At 44.7% G+C, this 22,621-nt stretch overlaps 1 protein-coding gene and 1 pseudogene across 1 annotated transcript in view; one reads left to right on the forward strand and one right to left on the reverse strand.

The window, feature by feature from the left end:
- The window catches only part of LOC139379339 (small conductance calcium-activated potassium channel protein 2-like), a 175,202-nt pseudogene extending 157,802 nt beyond the window's left edge, over positions 1 to 17,400 (forward strand).
- The window catches only part of LOC139421213 (uncharacterized), a 1,124,809-nt gene that overhangs the window by 350,557 nt on the left and 751,631 nt on the right, over positions 1 to 22,621 (reverse strand). The gene's annotated exons all lie outside the window — the stretch shown is intronic.

The raw sequence follows: 22,621 nt of genomic DNA on the forward strand, positions 1-22,621 counted from the left end.
TCCCTCTCCTCCTCTCTTTCTCCTCCTCTCTCCTCCTCCCTCGCCTCCTCTCTTTCTCCTCCTCTCTCCTCCTCCCTCTCCTCCTCTCTTTCTCCTCCTCCCTCTCCTCCTCTCTCTCCTCCTCCCTCTCCTCCTCTCTCACTAGCACATTCCTGTTCCATCTCTTTCTCCTCCTCCCTCTCCTCTTCTCTCCTCCCTCTCCTCCTCTCTCCTCCTCCCTCTCCTCCTTTCTCACCCTCCCTCTCCTCCTCTCTCACCAGCACATTCCTGTTCCCTCTCTTTCTCCTCCTTTCTCCTCCTCCTCTCTCTCATCCCCTCTCCTCCTCCCCTCTCCTCCTCCTCTCTCCTCCTCCCTCTCCTCCTCTCTCCTCTCCTCCTCTCTCCTCCTCCTCTCTCCTCCTCCCTCTCATACCCTCTCCTCCTCCCCTCTCCTCCTCCTCCTCTCTCCTCCTCCCTCTCTCCTCCTCTCTCCTCCTCCCTCTCTCCTCCTCTCTCCTCCTCCCTCTCCTCCTCTGTCCTCCTCCCTCTCCTCCTCTGTCCTCCTCCCTCTCCTCCTCTCTCCTCCTCTCTCACCAGCACATTCCTGTTCCCTCTCTTTCTCCTCCTCCTCCCTCTCATCCTCTCTCCTCCTCTTTCCTCCTCCTCTTTCCTCCTCCCTCTCCTCCTCTCTCTTCCTCCCTCTCCTCCTCTCTCCTCCTCCCTCTCTTCCTCTCTCCTCCTTCCTCTCCTCCTCTCTCACCAGCACATTCCTGTTCCCTCTCTTTCTCCTCCCTCTCTATCTCCCTCTTCAGAAACATGTTTTCTCCTTCTCTACCGTACAAAACAGTATTTAATATGAAACTTAATTAACTTCCTGTCCTTTCTCTCTCTATCTCTTTCCGTCTCTCTCTCCCAGGGATGTCTGTGAGACTCTATTCAAGCCACAGTTCTCCCTAAAATCAAAGTTTGTCAGACATTTTCCTAACGTCAGATGTTTTGTCGTTTTCTAAAGTAGTATTCTACATCCTATCTGTAGTTTAGACCCTGTTAGACCCTGTTAGACCTTGTTAGCTGCATGCATTAGGAGGAATCTACAGCCATCAATCCCAAGTCAATGGAAAGGATTGGCACCATCTAATTCAGACTGGCACCATCTAATTAGATTGAATTCTTATTCGTTTGGGATTGAGGCTTGCAGATTTCTCCTAATGTATAGAATCTTGACTTGAAGTTGGACTTCAGACCATTCTAGAGGAATGAAAATGTCTGAGAACATTAGATTTTGAGAAAATTCTTTAACTCTCTCTCTCTCTTTCAATTCAATTTCAATTTCTATTTAAGGGGCTTTATTGGCATGGGAAACATATGTTTACATTGCCAAAGCAAGTGAAATAGATAAACAAAGTGAAATAAAAAATTCAAATGAGCAGTAAACATTACACTCACAAAAGTTCCAATGTAATAGAGACATTTCAAATGTCATAATGTCTCTCTCTCGCTCTCTGTCTCGCTCTCTTGCTCTCATCTGAGATTCATTCTCTCCCACTCCCTCCATCCTTGTTGACTGTTGATGATACATCTGAGATTCATTCCCTCCCACTCCCTCCATCCTTGTTGACTGTTGATGATACATCTGAGATTCATTCCCTCCCACTCCCTCCATCCTTGTTGACTGTTGATGATACATCTGAGATTCATTCTCTCCCACTCTCTCCATCCTTGTTGACTGTTGATGATACATCTGAGATTCATTCTCTCCCACTCCCTCCATCCTTGTTGACTGTTGATGATACATCTGAGATTCATTCTCTCCCACTCCCTCCATCCTTGTTGACTGTTGATGATACATCTGAGATTCATTCCCTCCCACTCCCTCCATCCTTGTTGACTGTTGATGATACATCTGAGATTCATTCTCTCCCACTCCCTCCATCCTTGTTGACTGTTGATGATACATCTGAGATTCATTCTCTCCCACTCCCTCCATCCTTGTTGACTGTTGATGATACATCTGAGATTCATTCCCTCCCACTCCCTCCATCCTTGTTGACTGTTGATGATACATCTGAGATTCATTCCCTCCCACTCCCTCCATCCTTGTTGACTGTTGATGATACATCTGAGATTCATTCCCTCCCACTCCCTCCATCCTTGTTGACTGTTGATGATACATCTGAGATTCATTCTCTCCCACTCCCTCCATCCTTGTTGACTGTTGATGATACATCTGAGATTCATTCTCTCCCACTCCCTCCATCCTTGTTGACTGTTGATGATACATCTGAGATTCATTCTCTCCCACTCCCTCCATCCTTGTTGACTGTTGATGATACATCTGAGATTCATTCTCTCCCACTCCCTCCATCTCTGTTGATGATACCTCCATCCTTGTTGACTGTTGATGATACATCTGAGATTCATTCTCTCCCACTCCCTCCATCCTTGTTGACTGTTGATGATACATCTGAGATTCATTCTCTCCCACTCCCTCCATCCTTGTTGACTGTTGATGATACATCTGAGATTCATTCTCTCCCACTCCCTCCATCCTTGTTGACTGTTGATGATACATCTGAGATTCATTCTCTCCCACTCCCTCCATCCTTGTTGACTGTTGATGATACATCTGAGATTCATTCTCTCCCCCTCCTTCCATCCTTGTTGACTGTTGATGATACATCTGAGATTCATTCTCTCCCACTCCCTCCATCCTTGTTGACTGTTGATGATACATCTGAGATTCATTCTCTCCCTCCATCCTTGTTGACTGTTGATGATACATCTGAGATTCATTCTCTCCCACTCCCTCCATCCTTGTTGACTGTTGATGATACATCTGAGATTCATTCTCTCCCACTCCCTCCATCCTTGTTGACTGTTGATGATACATCTGAGATTCATTCACTCCCTCCATCCTTGTTGACTGTTGATGATACATCTGAGATTCATTCTCTCCCACTCCCTCCATCCTTGTTGACTGTTGATGATACATCTGAGATTCATTCACTCCCTCCATCCTTGTTGACTGTTGATGATACATCTGAGATTCATTCTCTCCCACTCCCTCCATCCTTGTTGACTGTTGATGATACATCTGAGATTCATTCTCTCCCACTCCCTCCATCCTTGTTGACTGTTGATGATACATCTGAGATTCATTCTCTCCCTCCATCCTTGTTGACTGTTGATGATACATCTGAGATTCATTCACTCCCACTCCCTCCATCCTTGTTGACTGTTGATGATACATCTGAGATTCATTCTCTCCCACTCCCTCCATCCTTGTTGACTGTTGATGATACATCTGAGATTCATTCACTCCCTCCATCCTTGTTGACTGTTGATGATACATCTGAGATTCATTCACTCCCTCCATCCTTGTTGACTGTTGATGATACATCTGAGATTCATTCACTCCCTCCATCCTTGTTGACTGTTGATGATACATCTGAGATTCATTCTCTCCCACTCCCTCCATCCTTGTTGACTGTTGATGATACATCTGAGATTCATTCTCTCCCACTCCCTCCATCCTTGTTGACTGTTGATGATACATCTGAGATTCATTCTCTCCCACTCCCTCCATCCTTGTTGACTGTTGATGATACATCTGAGATTCATTCCCTCCCACTCCCTCCATCCTTGTTGACTGTTGATGATACATCTGAGATTCATTCTCTCCCACTCCCTCCATCCTTGTTGACTGTTGATGATACATCTGAGATTCATTCTCTCCCACTCCCTCCATCCTGGTTGACTGTTGATGATACATCTGAGATTCATTCTCTCCCACTCCCTCCATCCTTGTTGACTGTTGATGATACATCTGAGATTCATTCTCTCCCACTCCCTCCATCCTTGTTGACTGTTGATGATACATCTGAGATTCATTCCCTCCCACTCCCTCCATCCTTGTTGACTGTTGATGATACATCTGAGATTCATTCTCTCCCTCCATCCTTGTTGACTGTTGATGATACATCTGAGATTCATTCTCTCCCACTCCCTCCATCCTTGTTGACTGTTGATGATACATCTGAGATTCATTCTCTCCCACTCCCTCCATCCTTGTTGACTGTTGATGATACATCTGAGATTCATTCACTCCCTCCATCCTTGTTGACTGTTGATGATACATCTGAGATTCATTCTCTCCCACTCCCTCCATCCTTGTTGACTGTTGATGATACATCTGAGATTCATTCACTCCCTCCATCCTTGTTGACTGTTGATGATACATCTGAGATTCATTCTCTCCCACTCCCTCCATCCTTGTTGACTGTTGATGATACATCTGAGATTCATTCTCTCCCACTCCCTCCATCCTTGTTGACTGTTGATGATACATCTGAGATTCATTCTCTCCCACTCCCTCCATCCTTGTTGACTGTTGATGATACATCTGAGATTCATTCTCTCCCACTCCCTCCATCCTTGTTGACTGTTGATGATACATCTGAGATTCATTCTCTCCCTCCATCCTTGTTGACTGTTGATGATACATCTGAGATTCGTTCTCTCCCACTCCCTCCATCCTTGTTGACTGTTGATGATACATCTGAGATTCATTCTCTCCCACTCCCTCCATCCTTGTTGACTGTTGATGATACATCTGAGATTCATTCTCTCCCACTCCCTCCATCCTTGTTGACTGTTGATGATACATCTGAGATTCATTCACTCCCTCCATCCTTGTTGACTGTTGATGATACATCTGAGATTCGTTCTCTCTCACTCCCTCCATCCTTGTTGACTGTTGATGATACATCTGAGATTCATTCTCTCCCACTCCCTCCATCCTTGTTGACTGTTGATGATACATCTGAGATTCATTCTCTCCCACTCCCTCCATCCTTGTTGACTGTTGATGATACATCTGAGATTCATTCCCTCCCACTCCCTCCATCCTTGTTGACTGTTGATGATACATCTGAGATTCATTCTCTCCCACTCCCTCCATCCTTGTTGACTGTTGATGATACATCTGAGATTCATTCTCTCCCACTCCCTCCATCCTGGTTGACTGTTGATGATACATCTGAGATTCATTCTCTCCCACTCCCTCCATCCTTGTTGACTGTTGATGATACATCTGAGATTCATTCTCTCCCACTCCCTCCATCCTTGTTGACTGTTGATGATACATCTGAGATTCATTCCCTCCCACTCCCTCCATCCTTGTTGACTGTTGATGATACATCTGAGATTCATTCTCTCCCTCCATCCTTGTTGACTGTTGATGATACATCTGAGATTCATTCTCTCCCACTCCCTCCATCCTTGTTGACTGTTGATGATACATCTGAGATTCATTCTCTCCCACTCCCTCCATCCTTGTTGACTGTTGATGATACATCTGAGATTCATTCACTCCCTCCATCTTTGTTGACTGTTGATGATACATCTGAGATTCATTCTCTCCCACTCCCTCCATCCTTGTTGACTGTTGATGATACATCTGAGATTCATTCACTCCCTCCATCCTTGTTGACTGTTGATGATACATCTGAGATTCATTCTCTCCCACTCCCTCCATCCTTGTTGACTGTTGATGATACATCTGAGATTCATTCTCTCCCACTCCCTCCATCCTTGTTGACTGTTGATGATACATCTGAGATTCATTCTCTCCCACTCCCTCCATCCTTGTTGACTGTTGATGATACATCTGAGATTCATTCTCTCCCTCCATCCTTGTTGACTGTTGATGATACATCTGAGATTCGTTCTCTCCCACTCCCTCCATCCTTGTTGACTGTTGATGATACATCTGAGATTCATTCTCTCCCACTCCCTCCATCCTTGTTGACTGTTGATGATACATCTGAGATTCATTCTCTCCCACTCCCTCCATCCTTGTTGACTGTTGATGATACACGCCTTTCTTTCCTTGCTTTTCCTAATTGAGATCCACTGACAGATTGTGTTGACTCTCATCTCTCACTTACTCACTCACTCACTCACTCCTCTCTCTCTCTCTCTCTCTCTCTCTCTCTTTCTCTCTCTCAGGGTGCAGGCTGTACAGCTCTGGTGGTTGCCGTGGTAGCAAGGAAGCTGGAGTTGACCAAGGCGGAGAAACACGTCCACAACTTCATGATGGACACACAACTCACCAAGAGGGTATGTCTGTGTGTGTGTGTTTATGTGAGTGTGTGTCTGCATGTGTTTGTATGTGTATGTATGTGTGTGTGTTTGTATGCTGTTGGCCTCTGATCTGGTTCTCTGCTTTAGGGTTAGAAATAGGGTTGGTGTGAGGGTTTTAAGTTGCTGAAAGCACTGATGACTCCCGAGCAGCACGCAAGCTCTGATTGGCCCTCAGATGCACACGCGGCACCCTGCTGTGAAGTGACGCTGTTCCCCCAAGAGAGAGTGTTGTGTTGCCAGTATGGAAAGCACTGGGCAGGGGGACATATCTTTCTCTCCTTTACCGTCCTCTTTCTCTCTAGCTCCCCCTTCTACATCTTTCTTTACCTCTCCCATCTGTATTTCTCACCCACCTTCTCTTCGCCCCTGGGCCATTCTCTCCCCCCTCCCTCCCTCCCTCCCTCCTTCCCTCCCTCCCCCCCTCCCCCTCCCTCCCTCCCTCCCTCCCTCCCTCCCTCCCTCCCTCCCTCCCTCCCTCCCTCCCTCCCTCCCTCCCTCCCTCCCTCCCTCCCTCCCTCCATGCACTGGTCCTTCTCAATTTTTCATGCAGTTTAAAGATCCAAGTTTCAAAAATAGCCCCCACTATGAAATATGTAGGGTACATTATGTCTCTGTGTATCTGGCAGGCGAGAGGAGGGCAGAGCAGAGAGAGGTGATCAATAATTTTAGCTTAGATAAAGTATCGATGCAGCGAAGGGAAAGAAGGACTCAGCTCCCCTCTGGGAAGGGGAAGCTCAGACCAGACCACAGCGAAGGGAAAGAAGGACTCAGCTCCCCTCTGGGAAGGGGAAGCTCAGACCAGACCACAGCGAAGGGAAAGAAGGACTCAGCTCCTCTCTGGGAAGGGGAAGCTCAGACCAGACCACAGCGAAGGGAAAGAAGGACTCAGCTCCTCTCTGGGAAGGGGAAGCTCAGACCAGACCACAGAGAAGGGAAAGAAGGACTCAGCTCCTCTCTGGGAAGGGGAAGCTCAGACCAGACCACAGCGAAGGGAAAGAAGGACTCAGCTCTCAGCTCCTCTCTGGGAAGGGGAAGCTCAGACCAGACCACAGCGAAGGGAAAGAAGGACTCAGCTCCCCTCTGGGAAGGAGAAGCTCAGACCAGACCACAGCGAAGGGAAAGAAGGACTCAGCTCCTCTCTGGGAAGGGGAAGCTCAGACCAGACCACAGCGAAGGGAAAGAAGGACTCAGCTCTCAGCTCCTCTCTGGGAAGGGGAAGCTCGGACCAGACCACAGAGAAGGGAAAGAAGGACTCAGCTCCTCTCTGGGAAGGGGAAGCTCAGACCAGACCACAGCGAAGGGAAAGAAGGACTCAGCTCCTCTCTGGGAAGGGGAAGCTCAGACCAGACCACAGCGAAGGGAAAGAAGGACTCAGCTCTCAGCTCCTCTCTGGGAAGGGGAAGCTCGGACCAGACCACAGAGAAGGGAAAGAAGGACTCAGCTCCTCTCTGGGAAGGGGAAGCTCAGACCAGACCACAGCGAAGGGAAAGAAGGACTCAGCTCTCAGCTCCTCTCTGGGAAGGGGAAGCTCGGACCAGACCACAGCGAAGGGAAAGAAGGACTCAGCTCCTCTCTGGGAAGGGGAAGCTCAGACCAGACCACAGCGAAGGGAAAGAAGGACTCAGCTCCTCTCTGGGAAGGGGAAGCTCAGACCAGACCACAGCGAAGGGAAAGAAGGACTCAGCTCTCAGCTCCTCTCTGGGAAGGGGAAGCTCAGACCAGACCACAGCGGAAAACAGAGGAGCCACTTGGTCTCTTTAGGAAGTTTCACACACTACGATGGGTTTGGCTTTTCTCACACAGAGGCATGCTCACTGGTACAGGTGAATGCACAAACACAAGCCTGCACATGCTCTGAGGCATGCACCCTGCCTGCAGTCTGGCACACACACAGTTACAAAGAACTGGGATTTTAGGGTCGAAGAACATACTCCAGAATATTTGTAAAATTGCTGCAAAATGATCTCAGGGCTATAGTAGAGCGTAGTTTTCTTAGAGCAGTTTTATATTGGACATTTTCCAGAACATTCATTGTATTAAAAATTGTTACTGTGGATACACCGCCTGGGAACTTCAAGGACATTTTCTCTCTTATTCGTCATTGACCTTTATAGCTTAGATAAATATTTGGCCACTGTTTGTAATGTTAGGATGTAACCTTCTGAAAACCTTCAGGGAACTCTTTCTATTGGTCAGAAAACATCCTCTGTCTCCCATAGTAACTTGGTCAATTAATGACATTCACAGGTTAAACCATGTGTCAAACTCACTCCACGGAGGGCCGAGTGTCTTCGGGTTTTCGCTCCTCCCTTGTACTTGATTGGTGAATTAAGATCACTGATTAGTAAGGAATTCCCGTCACCTGGTTGTCTTGGTCTTAATTCGATGGAAAACACTAAAACCTGCAAACTCTAGGCCCTCCATGGAATGAGTTTGACACCCCTGAGTTATACCCTAAGCCAATAGGTTTGAGGTAGAAGCACAATGTATTTAATTCACTGACCTGTTGGCTATCTGTTGGTTTTGTGTTTAGTTTTTGATCAAAACAAAACCCAAACGCACACTCTATCTCACACACACACACCTCCCACAGGCCTTTAACTTGAGAAGGAGAGGTTTCTCCTGCATCCTAGGTGACATTAATTAGAGGCTCCAAGTGAAGATGACAAGGCCTTGTACGTCTCTTTCTCGCTCCCCTCTCTCTCTCTCTCTCTCTCTCTCTCTCTCTCTCTCTCTCTCTTCTCTCTCTCTTGTCCTCATTCTTGTCCTTAACTCTCTCTCTCTCACTCTCTCTCTCTCTCTCTCTCTCTCTCTCTCATTTCTTATTCAGCCCTGAACTTTCTCTCTCTCTCCTTTCTTATTCAGCCCTGAACTCTCTCTCTCTCTCCTTTCTTATTCAGCCCTGAACTCTCTCTCTCTCTCTCCTGTCTTATTCAGCCCTGAACTCTCTCTCTCTCTCCTGTCTTATTCAGCCCTGAACTCTCTCTCTCTCTCCTTTCTTATTCAGCCCTGAACTCTCTCTCTCTCTCCTTTCTTATTCAGCCCTGAACTCTCTCTCTCTCTCTCTCCTTTCTTATTCAGCCCTGAACTCTCTCTCTCTCCTTTCTTATTCAGCCTTTACCAGATGATAACGCCCACACAGAGGGTTCCCTTCCTCACACTCACTCCTCTTCTCTTCTCTCTCTCTCGTTCTCATTCCCTTTTTCATGGCTCTCTTACTCAATCCTCCATATCTCTCCAGTGATTGGGTTAATTCTAATTGAAGTCAGTGAATTCAATTCAGGAAGTAAACTGAAATTAAAAAATTCAAATCACTTCCTGAATTGAGTGACTTTAATTCCAATTGACCCCAACCCTCCTGGTGTGTGTGTGTGTGTGTGTGTGTGTGTGTGTGTGTGTGTGTGTGTGTGTGTGTGTGTGTGTGTGTGTGTGTGTGTGTGTGTGTGTGTGTGTGTGTGTGTGTGTGTGTGTGTGTGTGAGAGAGAGAGAGAGAGAGAGAGAGACATGTCTCCTTCCTTTGTCACCTTTGTGTGACACGCAGCGTTGAAGGGAAGGTAGGTGGGAGGTCTTTGCCAGGGTAATTGGAAGTTTGTTGATGTTACACGTTCTCCAAGAAAACACCATTCTAATGCCTTGTCGTCATTGCTAATTATACACTTATACACATTACACACATGAGATATCAATTATGCTGTAAGCAGAAACTACATTTTACCATGGGAACACAGAGTAATCATATAAAGCTGTAGAAACCATGTTCTCTGAGTTGGTAATTGCCATTGACAATCCACAAACACACATGACAATCATTACCATTATTAATGATAATAATTGATCATTTCCAGTAAAAAAACTAATAATAATTGATAATAATATCACCTAGATTCCAGCTAATCCCTCTGGTCCTCCTCTCTGGTCCTTGACCTGTCAGGACAGTACATGTTATCCTGTAATCCCACATTAAGCGTTACCACACAGTTAATCCGATTAGTGACCAGATGTTGGACTGTTTTGCTGGAGTTATTTGGGTTTTGGGCTCTAGACTGTGAAACTGTTTATATTGAGAGGATGCCCTCCCCCCGCCCTGAGGTACATTCCAATGCTCACAGTGGAGGAGTGAGTGGAGTTAGTGATGTCATGTCCTTAGCCCTCACTGTCTCCCCCTCATATGGAGTGGTCACCCACAATTAGTATATCATAATATGATAATAACATGGATATGTAGTATATCATAAATTGATAATAACATGGCTATGTAGTATATAATAATATGATAATTACATGGATATGTAGTATATCATAATATGATAACATGGATTGTAGTATATTATAATATGATAATAACATGGATATGTTTTATATAATATGATAATAACATGGATATGTTTTATATAATATGATAATAACATGGATATGTATTATATAATATGATAATAACATGGATATGTAGTATGTAATAGTATGATAACATGGATATGTAGTATATAATATGATATTATTATGGATATGTAGTATATAATAATATGATAATAACATGGATATGTAGTATAAATAATAATATAATATCATGGTTAGTTAGTATATATGTGGCCCATGCGGGAATCAAACCTCTAACTCTCGGGTTGCTAGCACCATGCACTAACAGGTGGAGCCGTCAGAACCACCACCATTGTTCTCCATATTGCGTTTGCATTTGGTCACAGTGAGTTTGCTGTGTTATGTAAGGAAGGATCCAGAATAGAAACAAAGCTGACTCCAGGTACGAGGTCAGGCCATGATAACCATATGGCACCAACATGGCTGGCCAGTGCCCAGGTAGGGGGAAGCCATACGGCACCAACATGGCTTCCCTGTGCCAAGGTACAGATGTAGGATCTTAATTTGAACCAGTTTGCTACAGCAGGAAAATAATCTTGCAGCAACAAGACGTGAATTGTGATTAGGATGCACATTTGTGTAGAGGTTGATACATTCTTCATAAGGCAAAATCAAGTCTGACATTTCTAAGTGGAAATTACAAATTTGATAGTGTTGTAATGATAGCGTAATGATAAGATGATAATGTTGTAACTATGTGACTAACAAGGATGATAGTGTTGTAACTATGTGACTAACAAGGATGATAGTGTTGTAACTATGTGACTAACAAGGATTATAGTGTTGTAACTATGTGACTAACAAGGATGGTAGCGTAACTATGACTAACAAGGATGGTAGCGTTGTAACTATGTGACTAACAAGGATGGTAGCGTAACTATGTGACTAACAAGGATGATAGCGTAACTATGTGACTAACAAGGATGATAGTGTTGTAACTATGTGACTAACAAGGATGATAGTGTTGTAACTATGTGACTAACAAGGATGGTAGCGTAACTATGTGACTAACAAGGATGATAGCGTAACTATGTGACTAACAAGGATGATAGTGTTGTAACTATGTGACTAACAAGGATGATAGTGTTGTAACTATGTGACTAACAAGGATGATAGTGTTGTAACTATGTGACTAATAAGGATGATAGTGTTGTAACTATGTGACTAACAAGGATGATAGTGTTGTAACTATGTGACTAACAAGGATGATAGTGTTGTAACTATGTGACTAACAAGGATGATCGTGTTGTAACTATGTGACTAACAAGGATGATAGTGTTGTAACTTTGTGACTAACAAGGATGATAGTGTTGTAACTATGTGACTAACAAGGATGATCGTGTTGTAACTATGTGACTAACAAGGATGAAAGTGTTGTAACTATGTGACTAACAAGGATGATCGTGTTGTAACTATGTGACTAACAAGGATGATAGTGTTGTAACTATGTGACTAACAAGGATGATCGTGTTGTAACTATGTGACTAACAAGGATGATCGTGTTGTAACTATGTGACTAACAAGGATGATAGTGTTGTAACTATGTGACTAACAAGGATGATAGTGTTGTAACTATGTGACTAACAAGGATGATCGTGTTGTAACTATGTGACTAACAAGGATGATAGTGTTGTAACTATGTGACTAACAAGGATGATAGTGTTGTAACTATGTGACTAACAAGGATGATAGTGTTGTAACTATGTGACTAACAAGGATGATCGTGTTGTAACTATGTGACTAACAAGGATGATCGTGTTGTAACTATGTGACTAACAAGGATGATCGTGTTGTAACTATGTGACTAACAAGGATGATAGTGTTGTAACTATGTGACTAACAAGGATGATAGTGTTGTAACTATGTGACTAACAAGGATGATAGCGTTGTAACTATGTGGCGGTAAAGTTGCTAGGGATAGCACCTTGGTGTTGTTGTGACATCATTATGACACTCTGGATCATTTCAGAATGTGCCAGCCAGCCACACACTCTCCTAGTTTGAATGAACTCTCCCACCAGCCCAAGAACTGCTGTTCGTGTGTGCGTGTGTGTGTGTGTGTGTGTGTGTGTGTGTGTGTGTGTGTGTGTGTGTGTGTGTGTGTGTGTGTGTGTGTGTGTGTGTGTGTGTGTGTGTGTGTGTGTGTGTGTGTGTGTGTGTGTGTGTGTGTGTGTGTGTGCAGTCCTTGACTGCGGTGGACTCATGCTGATTAGCAGTGCTGCCAGGTCCTTTGTGCTCCTCAGACGGGGGGATAATTGTTTTGTTCACTGCACAGCATCTCTTTGAAGTCCTCATTCAATTTATGTCTTCAGAGATGTTCCCTCATTCAAAGGAAGGGGTTGAGGGGATTTTTCAGGCCCCTGTGTTGTAATTGCATAGCAACCTACTAAACCATACAGAATATACATAATGTACATATATAACAAGGCTAGCTAGGCATCCCTGGTGCTGGAGTTCCAAAAGCAGTGCGTTTTTCCAGCCATGCAGCACACCTGACTGTACTTAGCATCTAACACACTGAGCTAATTGATCCATTTCACTGAATGATACATGCTCCCTCACTGCCACCCTCCAGGGTGTCCTACTGATGATTTCTTCAAACCTGGTCTTGGGGAACCACAGTGTGTGTGTGCAGGCTTTTGTTCTACCACAGCACTAACACACCTGGTTCAATTAATCAAGCTTGATTTGTTGAAAATGTGTGTGTTAGAATGTGATTTGAAATGGCAGAGGCGGTGACTGTGACTCCTCCCAGGTCTCTCCTCTTACTCTCCCTAAGGACAGGTCTCTGTGGATGAATAGTATTGGGCTGTGGAGGCTGACTCTCCCTAAGGACAGGTCTGTGTGGATGAATAGTATTGGGCTGTGGAGGCTGACTCTCCCTAAGGACAGGTCTGTGTGGATGAATAGTATTGGGCTGTGGAGGCTGACTCTCCCTAAGGACAGGTCTGTGTGGATGAATAGTATTGGGCTGTGGAGGCTGACTCTCCCTAAGGACAGGTCTGTGTGGATGAATAGTATTGGGCAGTGGAGGCTGACTCTCCCTAAGGACAGGTCTGTGTGTGTGGATGAATAGTATTGGGCTGTGGAGGCTGACTCTCCCTAAGGACAGGTCTGTGTGGATGAATAGTATTGGGCAGTGGAGGCTGACTCTCCCTAAGGACAGGTCTGTGTGGATGAATAGTATTGGACAGTGGAGGCTGACTCTCCCTAAGGACAGGTCTGTGTGTGTGGATGAATAGTATTGGGCTGTGGAGGCTGACTCTCCCTAAGGACAGGTCTGTGTGGATGAATAGTATTGGACAGTGGAGGCTGACTCTCCCTAAGGACAGGTCTGTGTGGATGAATAGTATTGGGCAGTGGAGGCTGACTCTCCCTAAGGACAGGTCTGTGTGGATGAATAGTATTGGGCTGTGGAGGCTGACTCTACATAAGGACAGGTCTCTGTGGATGAATAGTATTGGGCTGAGGAGTTTGATTCTACGTAAGGACAGGTCTGTGTGGATGAATAGTATTGGGCTGAGGAGGCTGACTCTACGTAAGGACAGGTCTGTGTGGATGAATAGTATTGGGCTGAGGAGGCTGACTCTACGTAAGGACAGTGTGTGACTGACTGTATGTGAGCAGATGTGTGTGGAGGGACAGAGAGAGTAGGGACTGTTGTGTGGAGGGACAGACAGAGCAGGGACTGTTGTGTGGAGGGACAGAGAGAGTAGGGACTGTTGTACTCTCCAGGGGAAGAGAAAAACAGAGGAGTGAGTTGAAAGAAGACATTGTCTGTGTGCGGAGGGAAAGGAAGAGAGATAGAGACTGAGAACGAGAGAGAGGAAGATAGAGAGAGATGGGGCCGGTGAAGAGGCTGGGTAGATTTGCTGCCTGACTCGGTTGCCAGGGGCTACCTGTGTAACTGTGTGTGTGTGTGTGTGTGTGTGTGTGTTCTCTCCGTGCAGATAAAAAATGCTGCGGCCAACGTGCTGAGGGAGACTTGGCTCATCTACAAACACACCAAACTACAGAAGAAGATTGACCACTCCAGAGTCCGCAAACACCAGAGGAAGTTCCTGCAGGCCATCCACCAGTGAGAGCACACACACACATCACATCTCTGACCCGCAGCCCTCAATACACTTACATGTATTAACAACCCAGACATATTGTCTAGCCTAGGTCTCTGTGGTTAGTTCCAGGACAGGAAACACTGCATTGTGATTGGTTGACAGAGCTGACCCAGCATCATTGTGAGAAACATCCTGATAGATGTCTTTAACTATTTCTAGCTAGCTCATCCATGATGAATGAAAAACGCCATTGATCATGCAAATAGTGGTTAACCTGTGTTAATTAGTTGTAGAGGTTGGCTAGCTAGTCTGACACCTGTCTAGTCTGACGTGAAAATAGATTAGACAATGATGGGTTTATACCTGCTCTGGAAGCCAAATGGAACTCATGTCCAGTGAATGGTGCTAACTGAAGCTGTTGGACCAGTTGGCTTCTACTGTATGTACTTTCTGGTCTGGTCTATGCTGTCTAATTCTAGAATCTGATGCTATACTCCTGCTGCTAACCTAGCTGGGCTAATAACTGTTACCTGGCTGTGACCTAGCAGTTTTCTGGCTTAACTCTTTTGTGGATGCATCATCGATGTGTGTGTGTCACAGTGTGTAAGTGTGTGACACAGTGTATGTGTGTGTTTCTTTGCAGACTGCGTAGTGTGAAGATGGAGCAGAGGAAACTGAGTGATCAGGCCAACACTCTGGTGGACCTCTCAAAGGTGACACACACACACACACACACACACACATACACACACACACACACACACACACACATCACACACACGTAGAGCAATGTCAAATGCTGAAATCTGTAATCATACAGGATATTGTTTAACTCTGCCACTGACTGGTGTCTTTGTGTACATGGACACTTCCGGATACAGAAAGCACCTCCTCCAAACAGCTAGGCTGCCCATAACAGTTGAAACGGAGCAGTAGCTCGCTAGTTACTTACTGTCTTACTGTACTCAGGCCAGCAATCTGAAGGCCATGTACTGTTAGTCTATGTACGTGGCAGATACTGCCAAATATCAGTGCTACTAACTTGCACCTATATCCAAAGCTGTCCAAGCATGATACGAGGGGCTGGTATTTAAGAAGCACACAAACACACACACACTCACACAAACATACAAACACACACACAAACACACCACATGCAATACCCTCTGACACACATAACTTTGCCCCCCAAATATATCTCAGCATTCCGCTGTTTCCACTCTGACCCATCTGTTTCTGTGGCTTTGCGTCTCCTAGCAACCGGAACAAGTGTTAAAAATGGGATGACAGAGAGAGAAAACGAGAGAAAAGAGGAGAGAGGGAGGGGGTGTATTTCTGTTAATGTGTGGGTGTGAATGCATGAGAGAAAGAAAAAGAGAAAGAAAGAGAGAGGGTGGTTCGGTGTGTAGGTGGTGTGTGTGTGTCTCTATGGATCAGTGCCTTCTGCCACAAATATTTTCAATCGGCCACTCTTTACCATGGTTACGATGCTCTGATGGCCGATGGAGGGATGTTCTGTCTACCTATTCTCTCTCCTTTCTTATTCAGCCCTTAACTCTATCTCTCTCTCCTTTCTTATTCAGCCCTTAACTCTCTCTCTCTCTCTCTCCTTTCTTATTCAGCCCTTAACTCTCTCTCTCTCTCTCCTTTCTTATCAGCCCTTAACTCTCTCTCTCCTTTCTTATTCAGCCCTTAACTCTCTCTCTCTCTCCTTTCTTATTCAGCCTTGACTCTCTCTCTCTCTCTCCTTTCTTATTCAGCCCTTAACTCTCTCTCCTTTCTTATTCAGCCCTTAACTCTCTCTCTCTCCTTTCTTATCAGCCCTTAACCCTCTCTCTCTCTCTCTCTCCCTCTCTCTCTCTCTCTCTCTCCTTTCTTATTCAGCCCTTAACTCTCTCTCTCTCTCCTTTCTTATTCAGCCCTTAACTCTCTCTCTCTCTCTCCTTTCTTATTCAGCCCTTAACTCTCTCTCTCTCGCTCTCTCCTTTCTTATTCAGCCCTGAACTCTCTCTCTCTCCTTTCTTATTCAGCCTTTACCAGATGATAACGCCCACACAGAGGGTTCCCTTCCTCACACTCACTCCTCTTCTCTTCTCTCTTTCTCATTCCCTTTTTCATGGTTCTCTTACTCAATCCTCCATATCTCGCCAGTGATTGGGTTAATTCTAATAGAAATCAGTCAATTCAATTCAAGAAGTAAACTGAAAAAAAAAATCAAATCACTTCCTGAATTGAGTGACTTTAATTCAAATTGACCCCAACCCTGCTGATGTCATTGCTAAATGATCTTCCTCTCTTCGTGTGTGTGTGTGTGTGTGTGTGTGTGTGTGTGTGTGTGTGCTTGCGCGCGTGCGTGCGTGCGTACAGATGCAAAGTGTGATGTACGAGCTGATGTCGGAGCTGAACGATCGCAGTGAGGACCTGGAGCGGCAGATGCTGTCTCTGGAAACACGGGTGGAACAGCTGACCGCCGGCTTCAGTGCCCTGCCTGCCCACCTGTCTGCCACGCTGTCTGCCCAGCACACCACCTTGCTCCACCTGCTCCGAGAGAGGGACTACAGAGGAGGAGGATGGGGAGGGGGAGTTGCAGGTGGAGGAGGGACAGCCCTGGTCCCTGTTGCTCAGCTGGCCCCTGCCCATGCCCTGACCCCAAGCCCAACCCTGGCCCCAGAGCCACAGCAGCCCCCAGAAGGAACCATAGAGGGTAGCACTAGTCCCAATACTAGCACCTCCAGTTGTTGAAGAGAGGAGGAGGAGAGGATGGGAAGTGGAAAGAAGAGGTGAGGGTAGAGGAGGAGATAGATGGGCCAGTAGGAATACGGGATGAGGAGGTCAGCCCTAATCCTTGCAACTTCAGATGCTGCAGAGAGGAGGAGGGAGGGGGGGTAAGGGAGGGCAGCCAGAAGCCCAACACTAGCTCATCCAGATGCTAAGGAAAGGAGTAGAGAGGAGGGGTGGGATAGGGGAGGAAAATAGAGGAGTGGGAGAAATGGGGGAGGGCGAGGGAAAGGATCACAGATAAGAGGCTGTGAGAGGGAGGGATGGGAGGTAGACAAGGTAAGGGATAGGAGAGCCAAGGAAGTGGAGGGAGGTTGGGAGAGAGAGAAGGAGATGGAAACGGAGAGGGGGGAAAGGGGGAGGAAGGGGGAAACAGATAACCAAGACTAATTACAGAGGTCTTTAATGGACTCCAATCTAATGACAGGAAAATGTCTTCCTCTCTTTTTCCATTTGTCCCTCTCTATCCCTCTTTCTCTTCATCTCTTTCTCTCCCTCCATCTCTCGCCCTCTTCCCTCCCATCCCTCCATCAGGAATTATTGACTATGACTTTTTGTCATTTTGATCTATTTTCTATCTAACTGCTACTTGTGTGGTAACGAGCATCCCTTTAACTAACCATTTAATCAACGACCATAATGCATACTAAACACCATACACACACACACACACACACACACACACACACACACACACACACACACACACACACACACACACACAACACACACTCTCCATGTAGTATGCCTACCTTTTAACACACACATACACACACACCATGGCAACATAAACACACCACAACAAAATACACAGCAAACACACACACACACAAAATAGCACACAATATCGCGCAGCATACTATAGTAGACTATAAAACACTATAGTACAGCCTATACTATAGCCTATTACTGCCAAGCACACAATGCACTAAGTCCAACTGAAAAGAACATACTGCCAGGCATTTATTACTTGACACAGAGCATAGACACGGTCCAAGGAAACACTACTGCCATATTTCCTTATGCACACATGTCCCCAAAACTCTGTTTTAATGAATGTATGCTGTACATTTCAAACCACAAGCACACCATTTGCACAGGGGCACGGATATGCCTAAACCCACACACATACACGCTGAACCACATCCACATGCAGACACACACACACAATCTACCAAAGTGCTCTCTCTCAAATGGACTACAAAAGAGAGGCAGAAGAGGATGTCACTGGGGAGATGGGAAGAGGAGTTTCAGATTTCCTGACAATGTTTTTTCAAGGAACATTGGATTTGGACTAGTACTAGTGCTTTGTGGACGGCACTTTTCACTGTGCTCGATGGACTGCCATAGACAGGGAATGAAGGAATATTAACCAGACAAAGGATACAGGCCATGGCAAGAGAGAAACGGTTGCTTACTAAACTTAACCCTATAGAGGGAGAGACTATATATCTGAGAGAATAATTATTATGAAGTGATGGAATAAGATATTATTTTTCTTCTGTAAGCCCTTTCTACGGAGACCAATTTGAAAACTGTCTTATAGTGACATTCTGTGGCCGGAATACTGAATTACACCCGCTTGGAATATTGTATTGTACAGTAAGTATACTGTTACTGAAATCTACATAGCTTTGTATTGCTCAGTCTTTTCTACCATTACGATTTAACGGTTATAGCTAATATCTACTATTATTATACTATAGTATTCTTCTCATTCGTCCTGACAATTATGATAAATGTATTAATAATAAACTTTAATAATAATAAATAATGGACAAGGGAGGTGCGTTTGAGGGTGAAATGATTTTGTAATTTTATTTTATCAGAGATAATTAATAAAGTATATATCTATATAACATCACTGAGTTATTGGGTGAATTTTGGCTTGTCTGTTCTTTCTTCTTTGGAATCGTTACAGTTTACCTGCAGTATAAAAACTACTCTGCCTGTAGACACCTGTCCTGTTCCGAAAGGTTGCTTGATCAAATCCCCACCTGTCCTGTTCCGAAAGGTTGCTTGATCAAATCCCCACCTGTCGTTCTGCCCCTGAGCAAGGCAGTTAACCCACTGTTCCCCGGGCGCCGAAGACGTGGATGTCCATTAAGGCAGCCCTCCGCACCTCTCTGGTTCAGGGGTTGGGTTAAATGCGGAAGACACATTTCAGTTGTATACATTCAGTTGTACAACTGACTACTGTCCTTTTCCTATGTTAGAATACCTGAACCCAAAATATAAACTTGTTTGACTAAAATGTTTGTGAACATTGTAAATGTAAACAAACACTGTATATAGCCTCAAAACATGGTTAAAACGATAATGTTGATATTATGGATGATTACTGCTTGCATCCAAAGCTCTGTCTATGAATTTGAGAGTGGTTACATTTCTTCAGGCCCATCCCTCAGCTTTTTACCAAAACAGAGGCGGGTCATCTGCTTTGTTATTGTTTTAATCGCAGATTGGCTCTTTAAATAATCTAGTTGCAGCTGCATAAGGAGTGTTTGAAGACGTGTTATGGTGCGAAATTCTATTTGTTCCTTGGAGATACAAAATGTATTGTATATCAATGTAACAAGTTTTATAATTTAATGTTAGATAAAACAAATGTAGCCTGTATGTCCAAATAATAATTTTGGACCCCAAGAAGAGTAGAGTTTTTTTTTATAAAAAAAAAAAATCCCCCTTTTTCTCCCCAATTTCGTGGTATCCAATTGTTAGTAGTTATTATCTTGTCTCATCGCTACAACTCCGGGCTCGGAAGAGACGAAGCTCGGGAGCCATGCGTCCTCCGAAACACAACCCAACCAAGCCGCACTGCTTCTTAACACAGCGCGCATCCAACCCGGAAGCCAGCCGCACCAATGTGTCGGAGGAAACACCGTACCCCTAGCGACCTGGTCAGCGTGCACTGTGCCCGGCCCACCACAGGAGTCGCTAGTGCGCAATGAGACAAGGATATCACTTGCCAAGCCCTCCCTAACCCGGACGACTGGACACATAAGAAGAGTGGAGTTGGTTGTGGAATGTTCAAGACTGTAAGCACATGACGTCCCTGTTCTGTCACTAGCTCGTCATGAACGCGCTGCTTTGTTTTTGGCAGCTCAGATCAAAAATCAACAATGATAGTGACGCGTTGCTGTCTACCAACATTTTGCAATATTGTTTGGTTAATGGCTTTTTAGTTGCTGTTTTTGTCTCATTAATTCGTTTATTTAGAAATGACAAGTCACTGATGAACATATATAGTTTTTTATTACTTGTTAGCTAGCAATGGCTATTGAAACCTCTAAGTTTAGCTAGTTAACGTTAGCTAGCGTTAACAGTCCAACGTAAACAATGCGACGTTGCTTAAAAAATGAAACCGCTCTAACGTCAGTTGAAGTGTTTTGATCGCAATTGTTGAGACCTCAACATGTATTCACAATAATGGCCGTTTTAAACTCTGAAGTATTATGTAAATTATTGATTTTTAGTGTAACTATTATTGCTTTGAGTCAGTCGACAAGGCTGAATGTTCCCAAGTTACTTTTGCCCAGATCAAATCATAATCATGTCAACTTCACGTTGACAGCAGAGAAGGTTTTCAGAATAAAAATGTAATAAATAAATACCTTATTTACATAAGCATTCACACTGTTACGGTTTTCTTTAGGTGAAGGAGAGTCGGACCAAAATGCAGCGTGGTAATTTTCATACATGTTTAATAATGAAGAAAAACGAACAATACAAAAACAACAAACAGACCGTGAAAACCTATACAGCCTATCTGGTGACAACAAACACAGAGACGGGAACAATCACCCACGAAACACTCAAAGAATATGGCTGCCTAAATATGGTTCCCAATCAGAGACAACGAAAATCACCTGCCTCTGATTGAGAACCAATTCAGACAGCCATAGACTTTGCTAGAGAACCCCCCTAAACCACAATCCCAATACATACGAAAACCCCAAGACAAAACACACCACATAAATAAACCCATGTCACACCCTGGCCTGACCAAAATAATAAAGAAAACACAAAATAAACCATTGATCATCCTTGAGATGTTTCAACAACTTGATTGGAGTCCACCTGTGGTAAATTGAATTAATTGGACATGATTTGGAAAGGCACACACCTGTCTATATAAGGTCTCACAGTTGACAGTGCATGTCAGAGCAAAAACCAAGCCATGAGGTCAAAGGAATTGTCCGTAGAGCGCCAAGACAGGATTGTGTCGAGGCACAGATCTGGGGAAGGGTACCAAAAAATGTATATAGCATTGAATATCCCCAAGAATACAGTGGCCTCCATCATTCTTAAATGGAAGAAGTTTGGAGCCACCAAGACTTCCTAAAGCTGGCCGCCCGGCCACACAGCAATTGTTCCTCTGTGGAGATGGGAGAACCTTCCAGAAGGACAACAATCTCTGCAGCACTACGCCAATCAGGAATTAATGGTGGAGCAGCCAGATGGAAGCCACTCTTCAGTAAAAGGAACATGACAGCCCACTTGGAATTTGCCAAAAGGCACCTAAAGACTCTCAGACCATGAGAAACCAGATTCTTTGGTCTGATGAAACCAAGATTGAACTGTTTGGCCTGAATGCCAAGTGTCACGTCTGGAGGAAACCTGGCACCATCCCTATGGTGAAGCATGGTGGTGGCAACATCATGCTGTGGGGATGTTTTTCAGTGGTAAGGACTGGGAGACTAGTCAAGATCGTGGGACAGATGAATGGAGCAAAGTACAGCAAGAACTTGATGAAAACCTGCTCAAGACCTCAGACTGGGGCGAAGGTTCACCTTCCAACAGGACGACTCTAAGCACACAGCCAAGACAATGTACTTACGAGTGGCTTACGAGTCTTTTAATGTCTTTGAGTGGGCCAGCCAGAGCCCAGACTTGAACCCAATCGAACATCTCTGAAGAGACCTGAAAATAGCTATGCAGCGACATTCCCCATCCAACCTGACAGAGCTTGAGAGGATCTGCAGAGAAGAATGGGAGAAACTCCCCAAATACAGGTGTGACAAGCTTGTAGCGTCATACCCAAGAAGACTCAAGGCTGTAATCGCTACCAAAGGTGCTTTAACAAAGTACTGAGAAAAGGGTCTGAATACTTCAGTGATATTTCAGTTTTTTATTTGTAATAAAAATTCTAAAAACCTGTTTTTGCTCTGTCATTATGGAGTATTGTGTGTAGATTGATGAGGGGAAAAAACTAATTTAATCAATTTTAGAATAGGGCTGTCACGTAACAAAATGTGGAAAAAGTCAAGGGGTCTGAATACTTT

Source organism: Oncorhynchus clarkii, chromosome 2 (genome assembly GCF_045791955.1).
Source record: "Oncorhynchus clarkii lewisi isolate Uvic-CL-2024 chromosome 2, UVic_Ocla_1.0, whole genome shotgun sequence".
Classification (NCBI taxonomy): Eukaryota; Metazoa; Chordata; class Actinopteri; order Salmoniformes; family Salmonidae; genus Oncorhynchus; species Oncorhynchus clarkii.